At 43.5% G+C, this 13432-nt stretch overlaps 1 protein-coding gene across 6 annotated transcripts in view; it reads left to right on the forward strand.

Annotated features, from left to right (window-relative positions):
- The window catches only part of foxp2 (forkhead box P2), a gene marked incomplete at its 3' end in the record, with an annotated part of 96038 nt that overhangs the window by 8509 nt on the left and 74097 nt on the right, over positions 1–13432 (forward strand). For all 6 annotated transcript variants that reach the window (XM_079656570.1, XM_079656571.1, XM_079656572.1 and 3 more), the window contains exons 2-3: positions 1386–1453; positions 2039–2104. The remainder of the gene's footprint in view (positions 1–1385; positions 1454–2038; positions 2105–13432) is intronic.

The raw sequence follows: 13432 nt of genomic DNA on the forward strand, positions 1-13432 counted from the left end.
TTTTATGTCTAAATTATATTTTCTTTAAGGCGCCGTTACAACTTCCAACAGCGAGATATATTCCAAATCTCATAACATTTTAAAGACTTTGTGATCGTATAAACAGAACTACCGTATATATCTCAGTAAACAAAGGCACCAAACACAAATCAATCAATTTAATATGTTTTTTAAACTTGTCAAACCGCTTTTTATGTCTGTTTCCCCAACACACGGTGCATTGGTTAGTGTCCACCCACCCCCACTTCCCACCCTCCGCCTCGCTCTATTCCGAGCAATCTGTGCAAGATTTTCCACAAACTCAAAACGGTGAAAAATTATAGCAGTTGGCATGTTTTGTTTTCAGCTGTGCTGTTTGCGCGGAGGGCTTTTCGTACAGTTCAGAGAGCACATTCCTCAGGATTCAGCAGTCGTCGGTTGCCTGTAGGGGTCATTGGGATTCTAGGAGAATAAAGGGGAGGGAAAAAAAGCATTGAAAAGGAAACATCCAGGCCGTTTTGTGCCCCCCCCATGCCCTCAGTAGCCCCTACAGTTCTCTTCAATGAGGAGAATTCATATTCTTTTTCACCTATTACTCTAAACTTGGTGTATATAGTAAACATGTCCTCGGCAATCTGTCGCAGCTGTAGTGGTATTGTACAGTATTTCTCTTGCTGTGTAATTAACACAAATATTAATGCTAATAGTCTATAAATGACTCCAACGCCACACAACGCCGAAAGCTGAATGAACCTACATTAGAAATCAATCGTTTCAGGTAAATGGTGTGATTTACTTGGCGTTGAGAGCTTCAGCCTTCCAGGCACTGCACCTTTCAACTTGAGAGGAGTGTGTGTGTGTGTGTGTGTGTGTGTGTGTGTGTGTGTGTGTGTGTGTGTGTGTGTGTGTGTGTGTGTGTGTGTGTGTGTGTGTGTGTGTGTGTGTGTGTGTGTGTGTGTGTGTGTGTGTGTGTGTGTGTGTGTGTGTGTGTGTGTGTGTGTGTGTGTGTGTGTGTGTGTGTGTGTGTGTGTGTGTGTGTGTGTGTGTGTGTGTGTGTGTGTGTGTGTGTGTGTGTGTGTGTGTGTGTGTGTGTGTGTGTGTGTGTGTGTGTGTGAGAAGGGGGGTAATATCACTTTTACTGTACTGCCTGTTTGTGCATGCACTCACATACACACACACACACACACACATAAACTCAGCAGAATCCAGGTGCACTTTGTTGTTTCAAAGTTTATTGCTTTCACCTACGAGCCATACACATAATAGTTATGCAAGACACACTCTAGCCCACACATGTCCGCGGCAGCACTCAATGTTCATAGAGAACATACACCAAAAAAAGAGGTATCAGCATGTCGTGAGGAGCTTTCGACTAATGATATTCTTTCTGTTTTATCTTATCTCAGATAGCTGACATCGCTGGACATCCTTCCACGCCTGTGACGGACAACAACAGCAAGTTCTCTCCCTCAGGGTGAGTATTTAAACATGTGCATCTGTCAGAGAATCGTTCACCTTCAATTCAAAGAATCAGAACAGTAATCTTTGGCGCCGCCTTCTCAAAATTGTTCTCCTAAGCAAAACTCTTTTGAAGGCATGTTTCATTGTTATCAAGACTCCAACTGTGTCTGAAGTATTGTTAGCCTTTCTGTGTGTTTGGGTGATTGTAGTGGCTAGTGGAGGTCAAGCCCCCCCCCCCCCCCCCCCCATTCCCCTCTCAAATGTAACAAATCTTCATCTTGTCCACCTTGATAGAATTCCCCCTCCACTGGGCAACCTTTCAGTTGTGCCTGTTTGGTTTTCACACCCCAAGGATTTTCAATCTACTCCAGCTTAGAAGTTATGATATGCATTATGGCCGACAAATGTGGGCTTTGATATCTATTTTTATATTTTGTATTTACTTGTCTTGATTAAGATTTGTAAGCGAACATAATAACGGGTTATATTGGCTGCACCTGGTATTTATAACTCTAAACTGGATTTCAAAGATACAGCGTTGTTTAATATACTGCTCAGCCGGCGCAAACATTTATTTTCCCTTTTTATTTTGCTCAAGGATGAAATATGCACACGGTGCGCCCGTAGAAAGCAGCACACGACACACACTGTGAAGTCCAAAGAGGTAAGTGGAAGCTGTTTTCATTATCCTTTTATGCCCGCTATTGTGTTGTGTTTTTTTCCCCAGATACATGTGTCCACTCACTGTAATGAGCCACAACAGCTCTGAACAGTGCTCAAATTACATAACAGCCGAGCCTGGTATGAGAAAAACATACCTGTTAGCACACAGACCTCATTCATTTAGATTCGTCATAATTCAATTGGCGCCTTTAAAAGTTAGGGTGTGGGAGATTCATGTAGTTTTCGAAAAGTAACTGATTTCCAAGACGAATATTTGTATGGATTTCTCAAGCAAAATGTTTTTTTAGCTGAATAATAAATAAAATATCACCTGTTAATCGGTAATATCTAATAGATGTTATTTTTTTTTATTATTCCTGCATCTTTGTAGTTGTGCAAAACTTTGACATGATTTAAGATAGCTCCCTTTTCCGAGCTAATGGTGTTTGTCACCAGGTCAGTCGACAAATGAGTGTGAGGAATCTCAGGTAATGGGAATCGCCAATTACATCCCCATCGTGGCTAATGCAGCCATTCTATCGATTAGATCTCTCACACACACACACACACACACACACACACACACACACACACACACACACACACACACACACACACACACACACACCTTTGTAAGCATTTTTAAGTAGTGATGATGGGGAAGAAACACAATTTTATAGTTTTGTTTGGAAGTATATAAAGTAAGCATGCTTAGTGAAGACTCAGAAGAGTTGTGTGAATGATTTTGCTTCAGGTAGGTTTCATAAACTGTAACTAAATAATCAATCATTGCTGAATGAAATATTTTGATACGTCTGCCTAAATACTCAACATTTTTGGTTTGAAGCCAGATATCCAAAGTCAGTTTGCTTTCTATCCAAACCCTAAGTTCATTTCAATATTCTACCGCCAACCTAAGAGAGGAAAATCTATTTACCTTAGGACACTAGAGGGAAATAGGATCAAAGTGTATGGACAGGAGAACATATTCTGGGTGGCTTGGCTCTAGAACCAAGTCCACTTCCCCAAGAGTCTCTCTTTCCAGAGCGAGGCAGAGTCCAGATTTCCTTTTCCACCTAAAAGAGATTTAGATATTACTTCTTAATTTGTCTAGTATTCAGTTAAATCTTCAAAGATGAACTCTTACTGCATATCTGCTGGCCTAAAAAAAAAGTCCTTTTAATCATCGCAAAAGTGTAATAGCCCCGACACTGCAAGCCATACTTCCAATGTAGACATATATATATATCTACAGCAATTAGATCTATCTCTGGCTGCTTTAAAGAACTTGGACTGATCAGTCCTCTGCTCACATTTCCAGTTTGAAATTGATTTCTTGTCAAAGATCAGAGACCTCTTGTCATTCCACTTCCAATCCTCAAATGGTTTCTCTGAGCCTGCTAACTGTGGAGCCTGTGCGTGGGCAAACAGGGGGAACCTCCACGGATCTTTACCCTGGGCACTCTGAGCCGCCGAGGGGGTAGAGGCGGAAATCAAAGGGACCGGGATCATTCCCCATTGGCGGCCTCCATTGTCTGGCTGATTTAGGATTGGTGGAGAAGGTGAAAAACTGCGGGGTGGAGCGTGGGGTTGGATGGAGATCAGGCAAAGAAACCCCCCCTTTTTCTTCCCTAATCTTTATCCACCATTAACCCCAGTGCCCCAGTGTGTGGCTGAGATCAGGGCCATTGGTCAATCCCCCATTCACCGCCACCCAGAATATTTTAAAGTTAAGCCCCCTCGCTTAACAAAAAAAGTCTTACTCATCAAAGGTTTACTTTCGCTCTCGGTCCCAAGGATCTGCCGCAGCTCTCCGTGCCCCCTTCCCTCTACGGTCCACTGTTTTGTCTTCACACTTACACAAGGGGGAAGGGGAGGGGAGAGAAGTTTTTGGAAGTTACCCAAGTTTCCATATTTCAACTTAATGAGGTTTGGTTTGGGGTCTGATAGTGCCGTGAGCAAAAGTGGATCGAGCAATGATGTGTTGCCCTTTGCTGATCTCTGGGATTAGCAGCTGTCCTGTTTTTAAATAGACTCCGGAATAGTACTTACACTATTTCCGCAGATGAAATATTTTTCACACCTGGGATGTATATTCCCCAGTTTTTGTTTTTTTTCCCACATGCAAACCATCACAAATTGAAAATGTAACAAGGCTGAGATCACCTACTCCACTTTTAGACGGCCTCTCTTCTTTTATACTTATATCGCTTCTCTGCAAGGCTCGGGTATTTATTGCACGGGGTCTGATGAGAATAGAAATGACACAGGGGCCGAGCGGAGGATGTGGAGATGCAGGGCAGACGGTGAGGAGTGGAGAAAAGAGATTGCATGGAGAGTGTTTGTCCAGAGTGCACAGTTGCCATGAGAATGGAGTTACAAAGCTGGGCAGGCGAGTCGACTCAGAATGAGTATTGCTGTCGTTCCTTAAGGAGAAGATAAAGAGACTCAATGAGTCTATTGATCCTCGTCCTCTCTTTCTCTCTCATGCTATTTTCCAGATGTTAAAAAGATACATTCCCATCAGCTGCATACTTTGAGGCCCCCTTCATACATAGTTTGTATATGAACACCTCATATTAGAAATGACTGATTGAAACCGCTGCACCTTAATTTCCTAAAAACTGAGCCGGGATCTAGTGTTTCACGTGTTATTCTTTCCCCCGATGTTTAATTGGAGAAAGCTTGGGTGCGGAAGTCGGACTCCGATGGCATCTCTCCAAGAGCCTGAGATTATTGTGAAACCCAACCTGAGGCAGGCATGACATCAGAGCGGCCTGACACCGGTTTGAACTCTTCATTTCAGGTGGGAAGAATTACGAGCCGCTTCACTCGCAGGTGATCGTGTCCAATGAATCGGTCGCACACAGGCGCGCATTCTTCTCCCAAGGTCTAAATGCTGATTGTCTTGACAGATTGAACTTGTGTGTTATCACCAAACTGTCAAACAGACTCGTTTTTCAGCCTGAACACACAGCGCTCAGTTTATGTTAGCCCTTCACAGCCCAGTGTTTTATAGGGATATTGTCATTATGACATCAACTAAATGTCCACTATTGTAACCCTTGATGAGCTCAAATGCTCTCCGAGTGCACTTTATGTTACAGGACTCATCAAAGCTGAATTCTTAGTATTTTGAGATATCAGGCTGTATGTTATCCACAGACATTGCCATCTCTGTTTTTTAAAATACATACATGAAAATATATTTTGGCTTAATATGGGAATATAAGTTTCATTCCATTTTAAGTTTTAATTACTTACTGTCTAATTGTGTCTCATTCAATTATTTTGAACATGACTAGTGCCTTCTCTTCTGTAGCTTTTCCAATTTTTTTTTTACGTTTCAAATCCACACGGTCACAGCCTCTGAAAAAGCTTTTACTCCAGAGGCAACAAGCCAAGTCCTTTGTTCATAATGATCACTTGATCGCCGGCTGTAAAGGGATACAGGCGGCGGTGAAATCCTACAAGAGCTTGGAATCTTGACTTCCTCACCGCAAAACCACAAGCCCAGACAGTGCAACTGTTACTACTGTACCTGGTTGGCAATGGGCAGAAAGCATCCTTCTGTGTGTGAGGGAAAAAGCACACACACTAACACACAGCATGCTCGATTTGGGTCATGGAGCTGACAGACAGTGGAATGTGAATGTGTGTATGTTGACAAACTCTGCTGCACCCTGAATGGGGTTTGTGATTACACCTCATCATGCGTGGTGCATCGCTCCTGTCCCCGGTCGCCCCCTCCCCCCCCCCGATCTCTCACCTTTCACTCCTTCTCTCTCCCACCCCCCCACCCCCCCCCCCACCCCACCACAGTGTCTCATGGGCAATCATGTGGTCACACTACCTGACTCCTCGCTGCTCAAGAGTGCAGTTGACAAAAACAGCCCAAGGCCCGTCATGTGGAAAAGATGCAGTCGGCACACAGCATACATTCTGACCCCGCCCCCCCCCCTTCCCCCCCCCCCTTAAAAAAAACACACAACTCCTCACTTTCTCCCACTGAAGCACCGGGGTGTTTCCTTCTCCTGCTCACCTGTGAAGGGAAGTAGCACGGCGTTCCTCTTGTCTGCGATTTTTGTGGCCGCTTCAAACAGCCAACAAGTGCACAAGCGAACAGGGGAGTGTGTGTGTGTGTGTGTGTGTGTGTGTGTGTGTGTGTGTGTGTGTGTGTGTGTGTGTGTGTGTGTGTGTGTGTGTGTGTGTGTGTGTGTGTGTGTGTGTGTGTGTGTGTGTGTGTGTGTGTGTGTGTGTGTGTGTGTGTGTGTGTGTGTGTGTGTGTGTGTGTGTGTGTGTGTGTGTGTGTGTGTGTGTGTGTGTGTGTGTGTGTGTGTGTGTATATGTGCCCACTCGTCTCCCCCCCCACTCTTAGGCAGTTTCCCTTTGTCAGTTGCACTCCTCATGTCATGTAACATAAAGCTGGCGGTCAGTGAGAGCTCTCAGCTGTCAGTCAGCCTGGTGGTCCTGGCCTGTCGAGCTGCTCACCTGTGTTTATTGGACAAGACCAGCTCCACTCTACCCAGGGAGAGCACCTTGCCCCCCCCCCCCCCCCTTTTCTTTTTCTTTCCCTCTCCAATCCTTTCTCCCTTACTTTGTTTGCGTCCATTTCTATCATTCCCTTTGTCTGTCTACCTCAATCTTTCTCCCCATCTCTCAACACAATTGTATTTATCTCAAAATAAATTTTTATTCCACCACTACCTTTCGTGCCAGCTCTTCTCCCCGCTGTCCTGTACAGTTTATTTTCTCTGGCTTTCTTCCCTGCTTCTCCTCTTTCTGCTTTCCCCGCTGTCCGTTTTTATTTGGTTTTTATTTCGGGACCTCTTTGTCAGTCCTCCGGTTGAAAGCCGCAGCGGTGTTCATCTCTTCTCTGCACCTGGCTGAGCACACACCGCCGCGAGACCGCTGATTGAAACTTGTGTCTCAAAGTTGCTAATGTTCACTGAAGCATTATATTGTAGATAAAGTAAATAAACTCGGGTACCATGGGAGAAATCTCTGGAATAGACTGCAATGATAGGGGCAGATGACACACACACACACACACACACACACACACACACACACACACACACACACACACACACACACACACACACACACACACGTAGCCTTTCTTTCATCACATGCACACACATAAACAGGCACACATATATCAGCTGGAGATATTTTCTATGGCTCAGGAATTTAATGTTTTTTGAGGAGCACTGTAGAAATGTATTTGGATCCAAGAGCCTGCAGTTGTTATACGTCAATCCATACGGTTAGTATACAGCACAACTTTATGATACAATGTCATTTACTTTAGTTGCTCGGTAGCCATGCTAAACCAGATAGCTTTCACCGATTTCCAAAAAAAGTCTTGTATGAACTAACCAAAAGCCAAAGCTAGTCTAATTTCAACTTCTTCTATCCACGCCTCCTTCCCCTTTTCTTTTCAGAAGTTCTTTCAAACCAATCCGTTTCAAATGATTTTGGTGGAAAGACTCATTAGCTAGGCTAGTATGCATATTTAATACTTAAATGCGATGGCTGACTCTTTGTGGTTCCCGTGTTTTAAACCAGGGTCCGCTGAATGATCCCTCCGGTTTCGAGTACTAGCGAAGCAGCAAAAGCCACACATCGACAGAACCCCGCATTTCCACCCGGTATTATCCAAAACTCCCTTGTGTTCGCCGTGCTTCCATTATGCGCCGTAAAGTGGTATAGGTGACATGGTAATACATTTGCATTGTGCCCAGTGATAAATACTCTACCAGGTCTTACTCACTCCGCTGCTTCCGAATATGTCCGGACAGCGCCTGCATTGTCAAAGGCGCGAGGGTCATTCAAAACTCACTCTCCCTCCATGCTGCCTTTTGTCAAATATTTCTGCGCGGGTGATAGTTTTCTCATTTATTTAGTGAATAGTCGGCGGGCGAAGAAGAAAGAGAGTTTTACATTATGGAAATGATGGAATGGGTTATAATCTCCCACATATTCATCACGGCAGACCCTCGTGATACCGTCCTCCATTTGGCCATTGTTCCGGTTCCCTTTTCCGAGTACTGTTCCCCTCAATAGGCAAAGCAGGCTTTAATCCTGTCCCTCTTTGGAATGACAATGTTTACTAGCTATCATTCAATAAGGAGCCAGCAGCATGACACACATCCTTCTGTCAGTAAAATGCTGCGTGAATGTGTTAGATAGAAAAGAAAGGTATTGTTAGCTTCTGAGGATAGGATGGAAAGGGGTCTGCTAGTTCGCGATTGGACGTTTTCATTGCGTAAACCTTTCGATACTTTTCAACCTGTCTCGAACATACCGTGTCCGTTACAGTCGAAAAAATAAGCCCCGAACAGGCCTTTGGAGTTCGCCTCTCTACGCAACAACACACGGACTTGGCAATGTTGGGTAATTATTGCCTGTAAGTAGGGATTAGGGTTGTGGATGTTGACAGTAAATTGGCTCTCAGCGCGAGTGTTTCAAACACCTTTGTGTGGATCAGACACATTCTTGCAAAGAGTGAAGGTTTCTGTACATAAGTCCCCCTTCCCCCTCCCTTCACATCACCCTTGTCATGTATTTAGAGTCAACCAATAAACACAGGCTTATTTTTCTCACTCTTATTGTGAAAGAACGCTCAAGCGAGCTAATGAGATTCCTAAATATAAAGACAAAAAAGAAACATTCCATGAAAGCGAAGATGTTTGTCTGGCTTTATTTTCGTCCGTTTCCTTTGCTCCCTGCAAATTGTTTTCCCTTCAAAGTCTTGTGACAGCGTTAGGGATTAGTAGCCGCTACCAATCATTAGTGTGTTTTCATCATTGTGCCTTACCACCACCGCCCCACCAGCCTTACCTCCTGCGTGTCTCCTGCCAACCAGAAATGAAAAACAATCGTAGTGACCTCCAGCGACCCCTCCTGACGCGCAGACAGTTAAATGGTTTGTAAGACGTTTAATTACCAAATGGTATCATCGTAATTCATCTCATCATTAGATGTATGATATTAAGTGAATTGCCTCCCATGGGTCCCCGTGTTTCACAGATCAATAGATTTAGATGGAGCTTGAAGGGGAGTGGGGGGGCTGGGGTGGGCAGTTAAAACACTCCTGAGTCCCTTTTTCTATCAACATTGTTTGTGTGATGCACCATGGTGACATTCACTCATTTATTTATGCAATTAGCTTTTTATATAGGTTTAATTATGCAAATCTATAAATCTGCACATAGCAATGGCCGTATGTGACTTTTTTTTCAATGGATTTCCAGCTCCTGGGTTGATTTTGACGGTGAAAGGACATAAAACAAAAGACAAGGTTATGGCACCACACACTCATCGTCGGCAGAGTGCTTGCGTTTGCACTCGGGGACACTTTGTTGGTATCGAGCATTGTTTGAAGGCATTGTGGAGATTGCTAATGCGGCGTGTACACCTCTGAGGCTCAGTAGCCTGCAGCTTGATATCGCCTGTATTCCCAATGTGAATATGGCTGAGTGGTGATCGGGGACTTGCTGCACCACAAGCTGCTATTCACTGCAGCCGGCAGTGCACCACTAGCCTGAGTTAATTGTCCATTATCTGCTATTATCTAAGCTCTACCCCTCTCCGTCTCTTTTATTCGCCCTCACTCGTGATTCGAGCCACTGCTTTTTTTTTTTTTAGCTACTCTAGCAACCTCATACCCGTGTAAAGAGCCAAGTCCTGGCAACTGCGTTCAAATAGTAATAATGATTCCCTTTGTTCCTGAGGTAGCTCAAACAGGATTGTGAACATGAAGTCAGCAAAGCATCATGTTCATTTCTTGTCTTAACATCTCCCTGCTTGAGTGGGAGGTGCTCTTATGTCAAATATTCCCATCCAGAGTAAATACTTTTTTCTTGTCAATTATGCAGATGTACAGAATACATTTGAATTAATACAAATTCATCTGTGTTTTACATGGTAACAGTGATATGTTTGACAAGAAATGTCTGATTTCGTGTGAATAAATACTATTAATTGAAGTTTACACAGAAAAAAAACGGTCTCCTTTTGCTGCTTTTAATTTGAAAGGTGATAGATCTATCTGCCGAGGTGTTTGAAGAGTCCTCAGAAATTTCACTTGATGGCACTGTTTTCCTTTTTGCTCCAGCTGAAGCAACAGGGCATGTTTTATGTATGCCAGGCACAATTTCAAAAGCCGGAGCGGTGCCACAGATATGTGCGTCTTTCTTTCTCTACCTGTCTCTGGGCACCGAGAAACACTGACAAACAAAAAGGTCACGCACTATACTTTTAAAAAAAAAATCATTACGCTTCACATAAAAAGGTTGAAAAGGAAGTTTGTGCACTGTATTTTATTAATTTAGTGTGTACTTTGGAATAGTTTGCTTGCTGTCTTTCCTTAAAAATAGTTGTGGGGTTTTTATTCTGCACGGAAATTATACTGTATAATTCAATGTGAATTTCAACAACTTAAAAAAAAAAAAACTGTCACTATTCAGCAGTTAATTAATTAAAATGCATTCCTCCTGTGCTGCCAGGCGATGCTCTTAATAATTACATCAACAAGATGATACAAACTATAAAGCCTGGAGTGTTTCTGCAGTTCATTTCAATCTCACACCTTCCTCTAGACTACCACTTCGTATAGTAAGATCTTCACCTGCAATTAGTCTCCCCCCCCCCCCCCTTCACACACACACACACACACACACACACACACACACACACACACACACACACACACACACACACACACACACACACACACACACACACACACACACACACACACACACACACACACACACACACACACACACTCAGTCATGCATTTTAAAGGGCTTCAATTTTTAGCCGTGTTATAGTTTAGAAATAAATACAAATTCAGGGGAAAGGGAAAAATGGTTGCCCTTTGTCCATTACTCTCCCTGCTGTCTAATGGGGAGAGGGGGGGGGGGGGGTTAACAGAGTCTAAATAGAGGTTGGATGGATGGATTGGGGGTATGTAGGGCGGTGGGGGTCAAGATCATATTAAGTGCTCACAAAGCAAATGGTTCAGCATTAGGAGGTCTGGTGGCCCTGCCTCATGAGCGGCCTTTAAAGACGCCATACATCACAGTGAAAAATAGCCCGCGCTTGTATTTCGGCACCGCGCGCATCATAAATAAAGGTGTGCCACGTTTAATTGAAGCTCGTGCATGGGGGAACGCGGCTGGAGATGAGAAATGGAAATCTGTGTACTGGTAAATAGATAATCACACAAAGGTAATTGAGGTTTTCAAACCCCAATCTAGTCTGCCAGCATGAGCTCGTTTGCATGTTAATCACGTCGGTGATTTCCCTTCATCACAGGGAAGTCCGCGCACACTTCCATAACCAGCTTTTAATTGCATTTAAAATGTCACAGAGGTGGAACACATGTAATTTAGCCAGAACTGTGTCCAAATTAATGGGTACTACTGAGACGCTCCATTGGACAGGGTTAGAAATGAGAGAGGCTGTCCATTGTTTGTGTCTTTATTAGAGAGTCTTGCAGTCCCTCCATGATAACATCTCCGCAGCACATTTTTTGAAGTGTATATCAAGACTTCAAAATTAAATCTGACAAGCATTTTGTGAACGATTCAACACTACATTGTAGATGCCAACTTCTTGCAAATAAGCCCAAATGGATGGACATCAAAGGGCAAGACCACAAAGCCAAAGTGTTGGGGTTTTAAGCGGAGAAAGAAAGGGAGGAATGGTTTATTTTTCTTTCATCACCAGGTGTTCTTTACCGTATAAATTACCAAGATGATGTTTCCATAAAACAGCTTAGAGCACTCCAGAGAGGGGAAACCTGCAAAACAGACCTCTTTAATTTTTCATTGAGGTGGACCATCAGGAGCAATAAGCCAATATTCCTCTTCCCCCTTTTCCAGATGCCTTCTCCACCACTGTATCTCACCAAAACCCCAGCCCCTCTTACTTTTTTCTTTTCGAAAAAAGTTCTACCGAGACCTACATGAAAGGAAGGAACTGTTGAAATGTTAATTTTACCATCTGCTGTCGAGGCCTGCTACCTTTTTTTTTTTTTTTTTTTTTTTTTTGTGTGTGCATTTTTTTCTCCCCCTGCCTTCTTTAATTCCCAGTAGTTCTGTTCTGTTTCATGAATGCGCTGCTATTTTGGCTGTTTGAAGTCATGGGGTCTTTGCGAGCATGGCTTTGACTGGCTGGAAAATACAATGCCACATGGTGGATGGTGGAGACTGTCCATTAGCTTCCTGTTTAAAGCCCGGTCCCTCCTGGTAACCCTGTTCTTATACCAGTCCCAAGGCTCCAGTTACGCTCCCATGCCCACCTCCAGTCCACAGGCTGTCAGTCTCTCCTGCTGACTCGGACTTGCCCTTGCTCTCTGCTTCCTGAGTGTGCCGTCTTTAGGGACCTATTTAGTCTGTTTATCTTAATGCTGAGGATTTTAATCACTCGTTTACAAGACCCCTAGCACCTTTTAGCTAATCAAAGTATTTCCCCCCTCTCTTTCAGCACACATTATTGCTCGATTTCCAGTAAGCTCAATAAACCCCAACAAATCCCAGAAAGAAATGAAATTCTCGTGTTTCTCCCGACTCTTTTTTCATCCTGTCTTCTCATCACAAAAGTTGACACTTTTAAAAAGGATATTGCCAAGTTTGCTGTGAAATTGTTGCCAAATGGATAGATTCCATTGTGAGATTTGATAGTTGGCAATTAGGGTGAGACATCCTGTGTGCTGAGTTGCTTAGCATTTTCCTTGGCCGGGACCAGATTGTTTAGTCTGCTCTCATTGTGAGCTGTTTCTGAGCTGCAGTTGACGGTTGTTTGCAGAGCGCTGGGGGAAAATGTGAGAGGGGCCAGTGCCTTTCTCTATTTATTTATTTTCCCCGTCCTTGGAGCTGGAATCTGATTTGTGTTCATGTTTCTCTATTCTCTCTGAGCGTTTTTTAAGTGTGGCTGCTGAAATCTAGACTCTGTATGACCTCACTGCGCGGCCTGTGTTTCATTAATGACCAGCCCTGTGGTTTGGGGAGAGGAATATTTTTCATATGACACCGCCTTGCATTAGCGCGCAGCGGCAGCTGCACAACCACAAAACCATCCAATTTTGTGGCTTTGAAAGGTGTGAAAAGTTCAGCTCCCTATAGCAAGCATTGCATTTATAATTATAGTCAGTGTATGCAAGAGCCTATATGTGTCAAGGAGCGGAACTACTGAAGACTTGTAAAATAAACCAAAAAAAAGGTCACCTGCTAATGAAATATTTGTCTTTCATTCTCTTTGGCAACTTGTGAAGTAAATAATTGAGATATATTTCAAAGTAAGACGTTTACATTTT

Source organism: Notothenia rossii (genome assembly GCF_949606895.1).
Source record: "Notothenia rossii genome assembly, chromosome: 10".
Taxonomy (NCBI): Eukaryota; Metazoa; Chordata; class Actinopteri; order Perciformes; family Nototheniidae; genus Notothenia; species Notothenia rossii.